Genomic DNA, 14,699 nt, shown 5'->3' with positions numbered 1-14,699 from the left:
CTAAATAAACAATTTTCCTAGATTTCTTTGCTGCTAGATGTGACCGTGTGACAGGTTCTAACATTCAAATGCACTCGTGTGAGACTTTGATTCAGAAAGAGCTACCTAAAGAAACAGCCTGGGCACTGAGAGGCCATTTTTGCTAGTACTAGTACAGGTGACTACCTGAGATTGTCAGTGGTGCCGCAGCTTGCAGATTATGGAAGAAGCTGTGTTGTTCTGAGGTCTGTAATGGCAGCAGCTCCCTCACCAGGCAAATTCAGCAATGTGGTTCTAGATGTTATTTCTAGGAGCTCAGTCTAGAATACTGATTCTCAATCTTGACCATGCATTGGAATCACATGAGGAGATTTTTTTTTTAATTGATGCCTGGGTTCTACTCCAGACAGTCTGATATATGGTAGAGGGTATAATATGGGCATTAGCTCCCAGGTGATTAAATGTGCAACCAAGTTTGAGAACCTCTGACCTTGAGCTCCTGCCTCTTTTCCTTCCAGCAAAGATTTAATAAATGCCTTCCCAATTAAAGTAGCTAAAATGCATTCTATGGTCTACAACTAAGAAGGCTGACCAGTACAGATTCCTAATATCCTTTCCAATTCTGAAAATATAGAATTTTATGGTGTTCTGCCTTTATAACTTGTTGGAAGGGTACCAAGACAATTCAATGGAGAAAAATAATCTCTTCAACAAATGATGCTGAGACAACTGAATAGCCACATGCAAAAAAATGAAGGTGGAACCCTACCTCACACCATATACAAAAATTAACCCAAAGTGGATCAAAGACCTAAATGTAAGAACTAAGAGTCTAAAACTCTTAGAAGAAAAAATAGATGTAAATCATTTTTAATTGAAGTATAGTTGATTTACAATATTATGTTAGTTTCACATGTACAGCAAAGTGATTCAGTTAAATATTTTTTTCAGATTATTTTCGATTATAGGTTATTACAAGATATTGAATATTGTTCCCTGTATTACAGTAAATCTTTGCTGCTTACCAATTTTATATATAGTAGTGTGTACCTGTTAATCCCATACTCCTAATTTATCCCTCCCCGCCTCCCTTTCCCCTTTGGTAACCATAAGTTTGTTTTCTATGTCTGCAAGTGTATTTCTGTTTTGTAGATAACGTCATTTGTATCATTTTTTAGATTCCATATATAATATTTGTCTTTATAAGTGGTATATGTAATATTTGTCTTTCTCTGTCTGACTTACTTCACTTAGTATGATATTCTCTAAGTCCATCCATGTTGCTGCAAATGGCAACATTTTACCCTTTTTTATGCCTGAGTAATATTCTATTATATATATATGACACATCTTCTCTATCCATTCCTCTGTTGATGGACCCTTAGGTTGTTTCCATTTCTTAGCTATTGTAAATAGTGCTGCTATGAATATTGGGGTACATGTATCTTTTCAAATTAGAATTTTTGTCTTTTTCAGATATATGCCTAGAAGTGGCATTGCTGAATCATGTGGTAGCTCTATTTTTTTTTTAAATGAACCTCCATAAACTTCCATGGTGGCTGTACCAATTTATGTTCCCACCAACAGTGTAGAATGGTTCCCTTTTCTCCACACCCTCTCCAGCATTTATTATTTGTAGACATTTTGATGATAACCATTCTGACCAGTGTGAGGTGATACCTCCTTGTGGTTTTGATTTGTATTTCTCTAATAATTAGTGACGTTGAGCATCTTTTCATGTTCCTATTGTCCAGCTGTATGTCTTCTTTGGAGAAGTGTCTGTTTAGGTCTTCTGCCCATTTTCTGATTGGGTTGTTTGGTTTTTTGATACTGAGTTGTATGAGCTGTTTGTATATTTTGGAAATTAACCCCTTGTCTTTCACATTAATATTTTCTCCCATTCTGTAGGTTGTCTTTTTGTTTTCTTGATAGTTTCCTTTGCTGTGCAAAAACTTTTAAGCTTGATTAGGTCCCATTTGTTTATTTTTGCTTTTATTTCTTTTGCCTTGGGAGACTGATCTAAGAAAACATTGCTACATGGGGGACTCTCAACCACTGCGCCACCAGGGAAGCCCTATGGTGTCATATCTTATATTTAGGTCTTTAAACGATTTTGAGTTTACTTTTGTATATGGTGTAAGGGAGTGTTCTAACTTCACTAGTTTATGTGAGGCTGTCCAGCTTTCTCAACACCACTTGCTGAAGAGACTGTCTTTTCTCCATTGTATATTCTTGCCACTTTTGTTAAGGATTAATTGACCATAGGTGTATGGGTTTATTTCTTGGCCCTCTAAAATAGATGTAAATCTTCATTACCTTGTATTTGTCATTGATTTCTTTCATATGACACCAAAAGCAAAAACAGCAAGAGAAAAAAAGAGATCAATGGGACATCATCAAAATTTAAAACCTGTGTGCCTTAATAAAGGACATAATCAAGGAAGTAAAAAGACAACTGACAGGATGTAAGAAAATTTTGCAAATCAGATATCTGATAAGTAAGTTGTATCTAGATACATACTCTTAAAGAAAAACAAACAAAAACAAAACAAAACAAACAAAAAGAAATCCTGCAACTCAATAATAAAAAAAAAAAACCTAATTAAAAATGGGTAAAGGATCTGAATAGACATTTCTCCAAACAATATGTAAAAATGGCCAATAGCACATAAAAAGATATTTAACATCATTAGTCATTAGAGAAATCAAAATCACAATGAGATACCACTTCCTACCCACTGGGATGACTACTTAAAAAATGGAAAATAGGGCTTCCCTGGTGGCACAGTGGTTGAGAGTCTGCCTGCCGATGCAGGGGACACGGGTTCGTGCCCCAGTCTGGGAAGATCCCACATGCCGCGGAGTGGCTGGGCCCGTGAGCCATGGCCGCTGAGCCTGCGCGTCCGGAGCCTGTGCTCCTCAATGGGAGAGGCCACAACAGTGAGAGGCCTGTGTACCACAAAAAAAAAAAAAAAAAAAAAAGGAAAATAACAAGTGTTGGTAAAAATGTGGAGAAATTGGAACTCTTAAACACTACTGGTGGGACTGTGGTACAGTTCCTTAAAATGTTAAACATAGTGTTACCATATGACCGGGCAATTCTACTCCTAAGTACATATCCACGAGAAATGAAAACATATGTCCATATAAAAACTTGTACGTGAATGGTCATAGCAGCATTATTCATAGTAGCCAAAAAGTGGAAAAAACCCAAATGTCCATCAACTGATGAGTGGATAAATACAAAGTGATTTGTTCATACAAGAGAATATTATTCAACAATAAAAATGAACGAAGTACTAATACATGCTACAGCATGGATAAGCCTTGAAAACATTAAGGTAACTGAAAGAAGCCAGTCTCCAAAAAAACACATATCCAGAATACACAAGTCTATAAAGAGAGAAAGTTGATCAGTGGTTTTCTAGGGTGGAGAGGTTTGAGAGAAAATGAAGTGTGGCTGCTAATGGGTATGGGGTTTCTTTTTGGGATGACAAAGGTGTTCTAAAATGTATTGTAGTCATAGTTGCACCAGTTTGTGAATATACTAAAAACCATTGAACTGTACAATTTAAAGATATGCTATGGGAATTGTATCCCAGTAAGGCTGTTATAAAAAAAAAAAATTTTGGAAGGATTTCAAAGCTTGGCCTCTGGCAGAGGAAATATTTGGGAACAAGAGTGATGGAGAATCTTTCTAGGACTCAGAAAATCATCTCAGCAGTCAGCTACCTTCTCTGCCTGTTGGTAAAGTGCACTGCAGAAAGGCATGTTCCCCAAAACAACAGGGGACCCTAAAATAGGTGATAGCAGAAGGAACAGTTTTAACAGCAATTAAAATACTTTTTGAGAGGAAGTTGGGAAAATAATAGTGCGTGACTAGTCAGCCTCTTTCTTGTAGTCAGAAAGAAGGTAAAGGGAGAGGAGTAATTGTCCTGGATGTCCTCAGGTGGGTTGCAAGACATGGATGAATGCCAAAGCCAGGGAGAAAACCTGATCTGAGCCAACACAGAGACAGATGAGTTTGGGAGGGTAGGACCAAGGCAGAGAGGAGGTACAAAATCCCTACAGAAAATGGGAATATAAGAAATGTTTGAGAGCTTTGCATCACTGAACTATTAATAGAGGTTACCTCTGCAGAGAAGCTCAGAGTGGAAGGAGAGAGGGCACTTTCACTTTTTATTGTATTTTTCTTCCTTGTTATTAAAATTTTTTTTCAAGGAACATGTGTTTGTTCATTGTAAATACATGTAAATACTTTGTGATTAACAACATAAGAATCAACTAGTTTGCTTTAGCAAATGTGAGCATGACTATTTAAATGAGAAAAAGATCAGGAAGAGAACCACCTTGCAGAATGAAGGGGAAACAGGAGAGAAAAGGAGCAAAGGACTGGGCGGGGGAGACAAAACTCACCACCAAAACGGCATTTGGAAAGGGAAGTAAATACATTATTACTTCAATTTTTTAAAAAATTAGTGCAGAAAAGTTTTTGTAGCACAGGATAACAAATAAAGACTGTGCCCTTGATTTTGTACTTGCCTATTTCAGTGATTTTCTCAAGGTCACATAATTAAAGGTAGATGAGAATTTTAGTAAAAGAAAACTGGAATAGATAGATAATGTTGAATGCCAGGCTAATATTTTAGTTTATTCTGCAGACAATGAGGATTTCCTGAAGAATTCTGACCAAGTGGAATTGTGTTTGGTACTGATATGGTTCCCAAACCTGGCTGTGCCCCAAAATCATAGAGTTAGCTTTAAGAAATAGAGAGATTCTGGGACCTACCACCTTTCTTATTCAGTAGGTTTGGGCTAAGGTCCAGGAATCTACACTTATAAACCTCATGTGTTTCTGATGGTCTATCAATTTAGGAATGGGTGGAATATAGGATAGATTAGAGTGCAGGAAATAATGTAAACAGGGAGAAAGACAGAAGGTTTCCGGAAAAGTTCTGGTACAGGGTGCTGCAGCCCTGAACTGGAATGGTGGTAGAAAGAAAAGAATCAACATGACCATCATTATGAAGGTGGAATCAATACAATTTGGTGAGTGCTTGACTGTACTGTACATCCCATGAGGCAAATATCAGCCTGTTTTACTGACTACTATGTATCCCAGAACCTTGCACAGTGTACCTGATGTAGTAAGGGCTAAATAATATTAACTGAATGAATGAATGAAAAAGAGAAAGGCAAAGCTGACTCCAGGGGTCTGAGTAGGGTAACTTAACACTGGTCGTACAGACATTTAGGGAATCTGGTTTCAGGAAAAATAATGGGACGGATTTTCCATGGTTGAGTCAGAAAGAACGGTGAGATGTTCAATGCTTTAGGGATTATGGGGGAAGTTGTGCCTACACCGCTCTAGGGTATTGTGGCTAGGACAGTACCGGGAAGAAGTCTGGAGAATGTTTTCACTGTTGGAAGTCTTTTTTTTTTTTTTTTTTTTGCGGTACACGGGCCTCCCACTGTTGTGGCACCTCCCGCTGCGGAGCACAGCCTCCGGACGCGCAGGCTCAGCGGTCATGGCCCACGGGCCCAGCCGCTCCGCAGCACGTGGGATCCTCCCGGACCGGGGCACGAACCCGCGTCCCCTGCATCGGCAGGCGGACTCTCAACCACTGCGCCACCAGGGAAGCCCTGGAAGTCTTTATATAACTGTCTACAATATTGGGCTCTGTGAGACATTCAGTTGGGTCATCAGGTCTTGCTGTGTTCTCTGACTGCAGGTGGGAGGTTCACAACTAGGTGGTTTTCTACATCTCCCCATTTGTAGCTTTTAATTAGGTCAGCTCCCCCAACACCTTCCGTCAGCATCCATGAAGGAGTTTGTACTCCAGCCATATTCACCCATTCATCCAGCTATACCCTAGCTCTTCTCACCTCAAATCCCCTTTTACATCTGTCACAGCCCTCTTCTCCACAACTCCCAACCCCAATAACCACAGTCTGCTCCTATGTCTACTTGGCCCTTGCCCTTTGGGTTCTGCTTCCCTTTCACAAAGAGATGGAGCTTTTGCTGGCTGGACCCTGAGCGTCCTCTCAGAAATGTTTTTGTACTGTCATTCTGCCTCTCTCTGCTCCTGGCCACCCTGGACATCAGCTTCCAGGCTGGGACCCCACTACACTTGCTTCATTCTCCCCAAAAGGAGGGTCAAAAAAGCATGTAACAGCTTTGAAAAAGAAATGGGACATTTCCATCCTCCTTATAAGAGGAACAAAGACCTGAACTAGTCCTGTGGTCCATTTCCATTTAGGGTGAATCATACCTGGGTGTACTTATAGATCAAATAGAATGTCATCTTTCCTATGGAATCTTAGGAATTGCTTTAAATTTTTTAATAAATTAAAATTAAAAGGACCACCCTGACACCCAGGTACCATATTACATTGGAATTAGCTGTGTGACTGTAAGCAAGTCATTTCACTTTAAATAAGGTTGATTTTGCTAAATGATGAACACTATCCCTTCTAAGTCTAACATTCTTTGACCTAGTAAATGTATCCCTTTGTTTCTGATCCCTCTATCCTGAGGCGGAGGAGAGGTTGAGATGGGGTACGTGGGCCCACAAACACTGGGGAGAAGCATGGGAGTGGCACATTGTAGTTTCCCTGGTTAATGCTGGGGAGGGAATGCCAGGAGGCCAAGTGGTCCAGCCAGGCTGGAGTGGCTTACCTGAAAAGGTTCTTCATAGCCACAGGCACCTGATGTGAAGCCTAGGAGCCAAAGTCTGCTGATAAATGAAGGTCAGAGGATTTGGGAATGTGACAGCCATGAGTAATGGAGTCAGTACAAAATGAGAAGTGATATGAGAAAACTCCAGGTAGATAGGCTTTGCCCTGAATTTCTATTCCCTGTTTCTGTAGGTAGTCAGTTCCACTAAAGGGGGCCAGGACAGAACTCGGCATGCTGAGGTCTAATCCTGGCTGCCTTGGCTGCATCCAAGGATTTATTGAGTACCTACTCTACTCTCTGATTTCCCTTGCCCAACTCCCTTCCCCAGACAAGCAACATTCTGCTGTTACCAGTTTTCCCAGAGTCAGACTGATGCACCTGGAGACATTCTCCCACTGTCTCAACTAGATGTTATTGAATGGAGAAGCTACATTTCCAGTCATCAAAGGGAACAATAGGTAATGTTATGTAAAGAAAGGGAGAGGGTAATGTGTGTTTGTGGAACCAAGGAGCTAGGCCCCATTTTGTCAGGAGTGCAAACTTCTGGGTCTTCAGAGAGGTAAGGGTGTCATATGTACAGGATGTCACATTGTACTCTGCCCCTTCAATTCTTTATCTGTGAAGGGAGCTGCTACTTAGGAAGACAAGTCTTTATTATAAGGATTGTTTGCTTATTTCAAACTATTTTTTTTCCCTCTTGTCTCTGATTTCTCATTCTTTTATTTTTAAAATCAACTTTAAAAAACACTTTTTGAACAGTCAGGCTGTTGCCAATTTTTTACTATTATAAACACTACCATGATAAACAGCTTTATACATACATCTTTGTATATTTGTTCAATTATTTCCTGAGGAAAAATTCCTGGAAGTAAAATTGCTGAATCAAAAGAAGTTGATGTTTTGGAGGAATTTGCTAAATTACAAGCCAGAAATGTAACAATATACATGCCATCAATCAATTATGACAGTACCCTTTCTCCATATGCAACAAACATTTTCAAATCTTTGCTAATCCTGAAAGGTTAAAAATATGTCTCCTGGGCTTCCCTGGTGGCGCAGTGGTTGAGAGTCCACCTGCCGATGCAGGGGACACAGGTTCGTGCCCCAGTCTGGGAAGATCCCACATGCCGTGGAGCGGCTGGGCCCGTGAGCCATGGCCGCTGAGCCTGCACGTCCGGAGCCTGTGCTCCGCAACGGGAGAGGCCACAACAGTGAGAGGCCCGTGGCGGAAAAAAAAAAAAAAAAAAAAAAAAAAAAAAAATATGTCTCCTTTTTGAATTAATTTCATTTTCAGTTACCAAAGATTTTTTTGTTACTTATGTTTATTTGCCATTTTAATTTCTTCTTTTTATGAGTTTCCTTTTCCTGTTCTATGCTTATTTTTCTTTCACAACATTTAGCTTTATCTTATTTATTAGCAAGAGCTCTTTATATATTAAGACTATTAACCCTTTGTCCACCATTGAAAGTATTTTTCCAGTTTTTCCTTTGTCTTTCTTTCTCCCCCCTGGTCTCTGATTAATAACATTCTCCCATATTCCAACCAAGTGATCAAATCTGGCTTGGGAAAAACATAACCCAGAGAATCAAGAGTCTCGTAATGGATCTTCATTACTTGCTGATATATTTCCTTCTGCTACATCTCCAGGATCTCCCACTCTTGCTCCAAAAAATATGAGGCCACATCATCAAATGTCATGATCACCAGAGCAGGCTAGGCCATAGCGCTTTGTGGTCCCACCCAGCCCCAACACAGCAATGCCCAGTGTCCCAGAAGCTTCCTGGCACCTTCCCTACTCTGTGGCCTTCCATTCTGCCAGACCCCTGTTTTTTGTCTTTATCATTGTGGTATTCACTTTGCTTTGTCTTTCTTGATCATAAAATTTTTTTATTTTTGTTTAGACAAATCTGATACTTACCTTTAGAAGAAAAAATCCTGAAGGAAGCCAGAGGAAAAAATCACCTTAATTATAGGAAACAAAGATAAGAATTACATCAGACTTCTCCTTAAAAACCATGTAAGCGAGAAGAGAATAGAGTGAAATATTTAAAGTGTTGAACCAAAAACAAAAGCCACCAAACTAGAATACTGTATCCAGTGAAATTATCCTTCAAAAGTGAAGAAGTAGAAACTAACACAACATTGTAAAACAACTATACCCCAATAAAAAAATAATAAAATAAAAATTAAAAAATTAATTAATAGGGGGCTTCCCTGGTGGCGCAGTGGTTGAGAGTCTGCCTGCCGATGCAGGGGACACAGGTTCGTGCCCCGGTCCGGGAAGATCCCACATGCCACGGAGTGGCTGGGCCCGTGAGCCATGGCCACTGATCCTGCGCGTCTGGAGCCTGTGCTCCGCAACGGGAGAGGCCACAACAGTGAGAGGCCCGCGTACGGAAAAAAAAATAATAATAATTAATGTTTTTAAAAAGTGAAGGAGGAATAAAGACTTTTTCAGACAAAGAAAAGCAAGGGAATTTATCACCAGTCATTCTGCCCTTGCAAGGAGTGTTAAAAGAAGCTCTTCAGAGAGAAGAATATATAGATCATATATACAGAACTATAGAATATATAGATCAGGAACTCAGATCTACACTTGAAGAAAGAAGAATATTAGAGAAGAAACCAATGAAAGTAAAATAAAATCTTATATTTTTGTTATTCTTAATTGATCTAATAGATAACTGCTATTAGATCTAATAGATCTATTAGATCTAATAGATATTGATGTAATAGATATTGTTCAAAAATAACAATAGCAATAATGTATTGGTTGATTATAGCTTATGAATAAGTGAAATGAATGACAGCAATATTATAAGGGACAAGAGGGAATAATTGGGAATACTCTGTTATAAGGTACCTGTCCTACCTATGAAGCAGTACAATGTTATTTTAAAATAGACTTAAGGACTTCCCCGGTGGCGCAGTGGTTAAGAATCCACCTGCCAGTGCAGGGAACACGGGTTTGAGCCTCGGTCTGGGAAGATCCCACATGCCGTGGAGCAACTAAGCCCATGCACCTGAACTACTGAGCCTACTCTCTAGAGCCCGCAAGCCACAACTACTGAAGTCCGCACGCCTAGAACCTGTGCTCCACAATAAGAGAAGCCACTGCAATGAGAAGCCCGTGCACCGCAACGAAGAGTAGCCCCCTCTTGCCGCAACTAGAGAAAGCCCGCACACAGCAGCCAAGACCCAACACAGCCAAATAAATAAATAAAATCCTTTTTAAAAATTTAAAAAATAAAGTAGACTTAAATTGGTTGTAAATGTGTATTGCAAACCCTAGGGCAAGCGTTTTTAAAAATTTTAAAGAAGTATAATTAATGTGCTAAGAGAAAATGGAATAATATAAAATGTTCAATTAAAAACAGAGAAGGCAGGATGGGAGGAAGCAGGACTGTGTGAGGTCACTTCCTGTGTGCAGGGTGGCTTCCTGCCTCCCACCCTTGCTCTCTTTTTGGCTGCCCTCGTGGTTGCATGCAGGCCCCTGGGAAGGGCCTGTCCCAGTCAGCTCTGGCCTACCACCGCAGCAATCCCACCTGGTTGAAGTTAACTTCTGACAACAGGAAGGAGCAGATCTACAAACTGGCCAAGAAGGGCCTGCCTCAGGGTGATCCTGAGAGTCTCACATGGTGTTGTTTTATGACAGGCAATAAAATCTTGAGAATTCTTAAGTCCAAAGGACTTTCTCCTGATCGTCCTGAGTACCTCTAGCATTTAATTAAGAAAGTTGTTGCTGTTCGGAAGCATCTTCAGAGAAACAGAAAGGATAAAGATGCTAAATTCCTTCTGATTCTGATTAATAGCTGCATTCACAGGTTGGCTCAATACTGTAAAACCAAACCAGTCCTCCCCTCACGCCCCACCCCCCAATTTGGAGATACTAGTTATCCACAGCCTCTGCCCTGGTTCCATAAATTTGTCCATGTACTCAAGCAATAAAATCATTGTTTAACTAGAAAAAAAAAACAACAGAGAAGGCAGAAAAAGAGGGGAAGACAAGAAACAAGGGACAAGCGCAATGACTAGAAAACAGTTGCAAATATGGTAGATATTAATCCAATTATATCAATAATCATTTTAAATATGAGTGATCTAAATACACCAATTAAAAGACAGAGACTGATGGGGCTTCCCTGGTGGCACAGTGGTTGAGAGTCCGCCTACCGATGCAGGGGACACGGGTTTGTGCCCCGGTCTGGGAGGATCCCACATGCCACAGAGCGGCTGGGCCCGTGAGCCATGGCCACTGAGCCTGCGCGTCCGGAGCCTGTGCTCCGCAACGGGAGAGGCCACAACAGCAAGAGACCCGCGTACCGCAAAAAACAAAAATAAAATAAAATAAAATAAAAAACTACAATGAGGTATCACTTCACACCAGTCAGAATTGCCATCATTGAAAAGTCTACAAATAATAAATGCTGGAGAGGGTGTGGAGGAAAGGGAGCCTTTCTACACTGTTGGTGGGAATGTAAATTGGTGCAACCACTCTGGAAAACAGTATGGAGGTTCCTTAAAAAACTAAAAATAGAGTTACTATATGATCCTGCACTCCTAGGCCTATATCTGGAGAACATGCTAACTCAAAAGATACACGTACCCCAATAGTCATAGCAGCACTATTTACAATGGCCAAGACATGGAAGCAACCTAAGTGTTCATCAACAGATAAATGGATAAAGAAGATGTGATATACACACACACACACACACACACACACACACACACACACACATACATATGGACTTCCTTGGTGGCGCAGTGGTTAAAACTCCACGCTCTCAATGCAGGGGTCCCAGGTTCAATCCCTGCTCAAGGAACTAGATCCCACATGCATCCCGCAACTAAAAGTTTGCATGTCACAACTAAGGAGCTGCCTGCCACAACTAAGGAGCCTGTGAGCCACAACTAAGGAGCACAAATGCCACTACTACAGAGCACGCCTGCCACAACCAAGACCTGGAGTAACCAAATAAATAAAATAAAAAAATATTGGACTTCCCTGATGGCACAGTGGTTAAGAATCTACCTGCCAATGCAGGGGACACGGGTTCGAGCCCTGGTTTGGAAAGATCCCACATGCCACAGACCAACTAAGTCTATGTGTCACAACTACTGAACCTGCGCTCCAGAGCCCACAAGCCACAACTACTGAGCCCTCGTCCCACAACTACTGAAACCTGTGTGCCTAGAGCACACGCTCCACAACAAGAGAAGCCACCACAATGAGAAGCCCGTGCACTGGCAACAAGAGAAGCCCCCACTCGCCACAAATAGAGGAAAGCCCGCGTGCAGCAATGAAGATCCAACACAGCCAAAAATAAATTAATTAATTAAAAAAATATATATATATAGATAAACACACACACACTGGAATATTACTCAGCCATAAAAAAGAATGAAATCTTGCCATTTGTAGCAACATGGAGGGACCTAGAGATTATCATATTAAGTGAAGTAAGTCAGACAAAGACAATCATACAATATCACTTACAAGTGGAATCTAAAAAAATGATATAAATGAACTAATTTACAAAACAGAAACAGACTCACAGACAGGAAACAAACTTACGGTTACAAAATCATAACCATATGGTTGTGGGGGGTTGGCGGGGGCAGGGTAGAGATAAATTAGGAGTTTGGGATTAACGTATACACACTACTACATATAATATAGATAAACAACAAGGACCTACTGCAAGGCACAGGGAACTATATTCAATATTTTGCAATAACATAATGGAAAAGAATCTGAATATATTCAATTATATATATAACTGAATCACTTTGCTGTACACCTAAAACTAATACAACATTGTAAATTAACTATACTTCAATTTTTTTAAATGGTTTAAAATTATATTTGCCTTGGGAATGTTTCTTTTTTAAATGGTCCTGTCTGTTTACTGAAGGACAATTTATATACCATAAACGTACCCATTGTAAGTTTACAGTTATATCAGTACTTCCAATAGAATTTGTACATGGTAGAAATGTTCTGTGATAAGCAAAGTCTAATCAGCAGCACTAGCCACCCAAAATGTGGCTAGTGTAACCTAGAAAATATATTTAAAAATATTTTTTATTGAGGTAAAATTCATGCTATATAAAATTTGCCATTTTAACCATTTTAAAGTGTACAATTCACTGGCATTTATTATTTTCACAGTGTTACATAACCATCTCTATCTAGTTCCAAAATATTTCATCACCCCAAAAGAAAACTCCACATCCATCAAGCAGTAACTCCTCCTATCCCCTTCCCCCACCCTTTAGCAACCTGTAATCTGCTTTCTGTCTCTTTAGATTTGCCTATTCTGGATATTTCATATAAATGGAGTCATACAATATGTGACTCTTTGTATCTGACTTCTTTCACTTAGCATAATGTTTTCAAGGTTCATCCATGTTGCAGCATGTGCCAGTATTCCATTCTTTTTTATAGATGTACCACAGTTCATTTATCCATTCGTCAGTTGATGGACATTTGGGTTGTTTCCACCTTTTGGTTATTGTAAATAGTGCTGGTATGAAAATTCATACCAACTTTTGTTTGAATATCTGTTTTCAGTTCTTTTGGGTATATATCTAGGAGTGGAATTGTTTGGACATGTGATAATTCTGTTTAACTTTTTTAAGAAACTGCCAGCATGTTTCCCTCAGCAGCTCTATTACTTTACATTCCCAGGAGCAATGTACAATGATTCCAGTTTCTCTGAATCCTCATCAACACTTGTTCTTTTCTTTTCTTTTCTTTTTTTAAATTATAGCTATCCTAGTGCGTGTGAAGTAGCATCTCACTGTGGTTCTGATGTGCATTTCTCTGGTGACTAATTATGCTGAGCACCTTTCATGTGCTTATTGGCCAGTTGTATGTCATCTTTGGAGAAATGTCTATTTGGTTCTTTGCCCGTTTTGGAATTGTGTTGTTTGTCTTTTTGTTATTCAGTTGCAAGAATTCTATATGTGTTCCAGATATTCCTTATCAAATATATGATTTTCAAATATTTTCTCCCATTCTGTTTGTTGTTTTTTCACTTTTGATGGTGTCCTTTTGTTCACAAACATTTTTAATTTTTATGCCAAATTTATCTATTTTTTCTTTTGTTACTTGTACTTTTGATGTCGTATCTCAAACTCTATTGCCAAAGCAAAGGTTATAAAGATTTACTCATATATTTTCTTCTAAGAGTTTTATAGTTTTAGCCCTTACATTTAGGTCTTTGGTTTATTTTGAGTTAATATTCATATATGGTGTAAGGTAGGGATCCAACTTCACTCTTTTGCATGTGGCTATTCAGTTGCCCCAGAGTGATTTATTGAAGAGATTATTCTTTCCTTATTGAAAGGTCTTGGCACCATTTAATTGACCATAGGTTTATGGATTTATTTCTGGACACTCAATTCTATTCCTCTGAATAATACAATTTTAATAAACTTAAATAACCACATGTGCCTAGTGACAACCATATTGGAGAGCACAAAATTAGGTGAGTTTTAGTTAATTCAGTTGTACAACCATCACCACAATCCAGATTTAGAACACTTCCATCATGGGATTCTTCTTCTTTTTTGTAATTAATTAATTAATTTGGCTGCGTTGGGTCTTCATTGCTACACGCGGGCTTTCTCTAGTTGTGGCGAGCAGGGGCTACTCTTCGTTGTGGTTCACGGGCTTCTCATTGCGTTGGCTTCCCTTGTTGCAGAGCACAGGCTCTAGGCATGCGGGCTTCTGTAGTTGTGGCATGCAGGCTCAGTAGTTGTGGCTCGTGGGCTCTAGAGTGCAGGCTAAGTAGTTGTGGCACACAGGCTTAGCTGCTCCACAGCATGTGGGATCTTCCCGGACCAGGGCTCGAACCCATGTCCCCTCCATTGGCAGGCGGATTCTTAACCACTGCACCACCAGGGAAGCCCTATCATGGGATTCTTAATAATTTTTAATTTCTGTTACTTCTTTCCACTTATGATTTTTTAGTTTTACTCCAATTAAGTTTTGACTATGATCCAGCCTTTAAGTATATGTATAATTTTTAT

General features: G+C 39.7%; 1 pseudogene; it reads left to right on the top strand.

Moving 5' to 3' along the window:
- Positions 1-10,142: 10,142 nt before the first annotated feature.
- On the top strand, positions 10,143-10,582 carry LOC112405175 (40S ribosomal protein S13 pseudogene; annotated as a pseudogene).
- Positions 10,583-14,699: the final 4,117 nt, after the last annotated feature.

Source organism: Neophocaena asiaeorientalis, unplaced genomic scaffold (genome assembly GCF_003031525.2).
Source record: "Neophocaena asiaeorientalis asiaeorientalis breed wild unplaced genomic scaffold, Neophocaena_asiaeorientalis_V1.1 scaffold171, whole genome shotgun sequence".
NCBI classification, from domain to species: domain Eukaryota; kingdom Metazoa; phylum Chordata; class Mammalia; order Artiodactyla; family Phocoenidae; genus Neophocaena; species Neophocaena asiaeorientalis.
The sequence above is the reverse complement of the archived record's forward strand: the minus strand, read 5'-3'. Positions and strand labels throughout refer to the sequence as shown.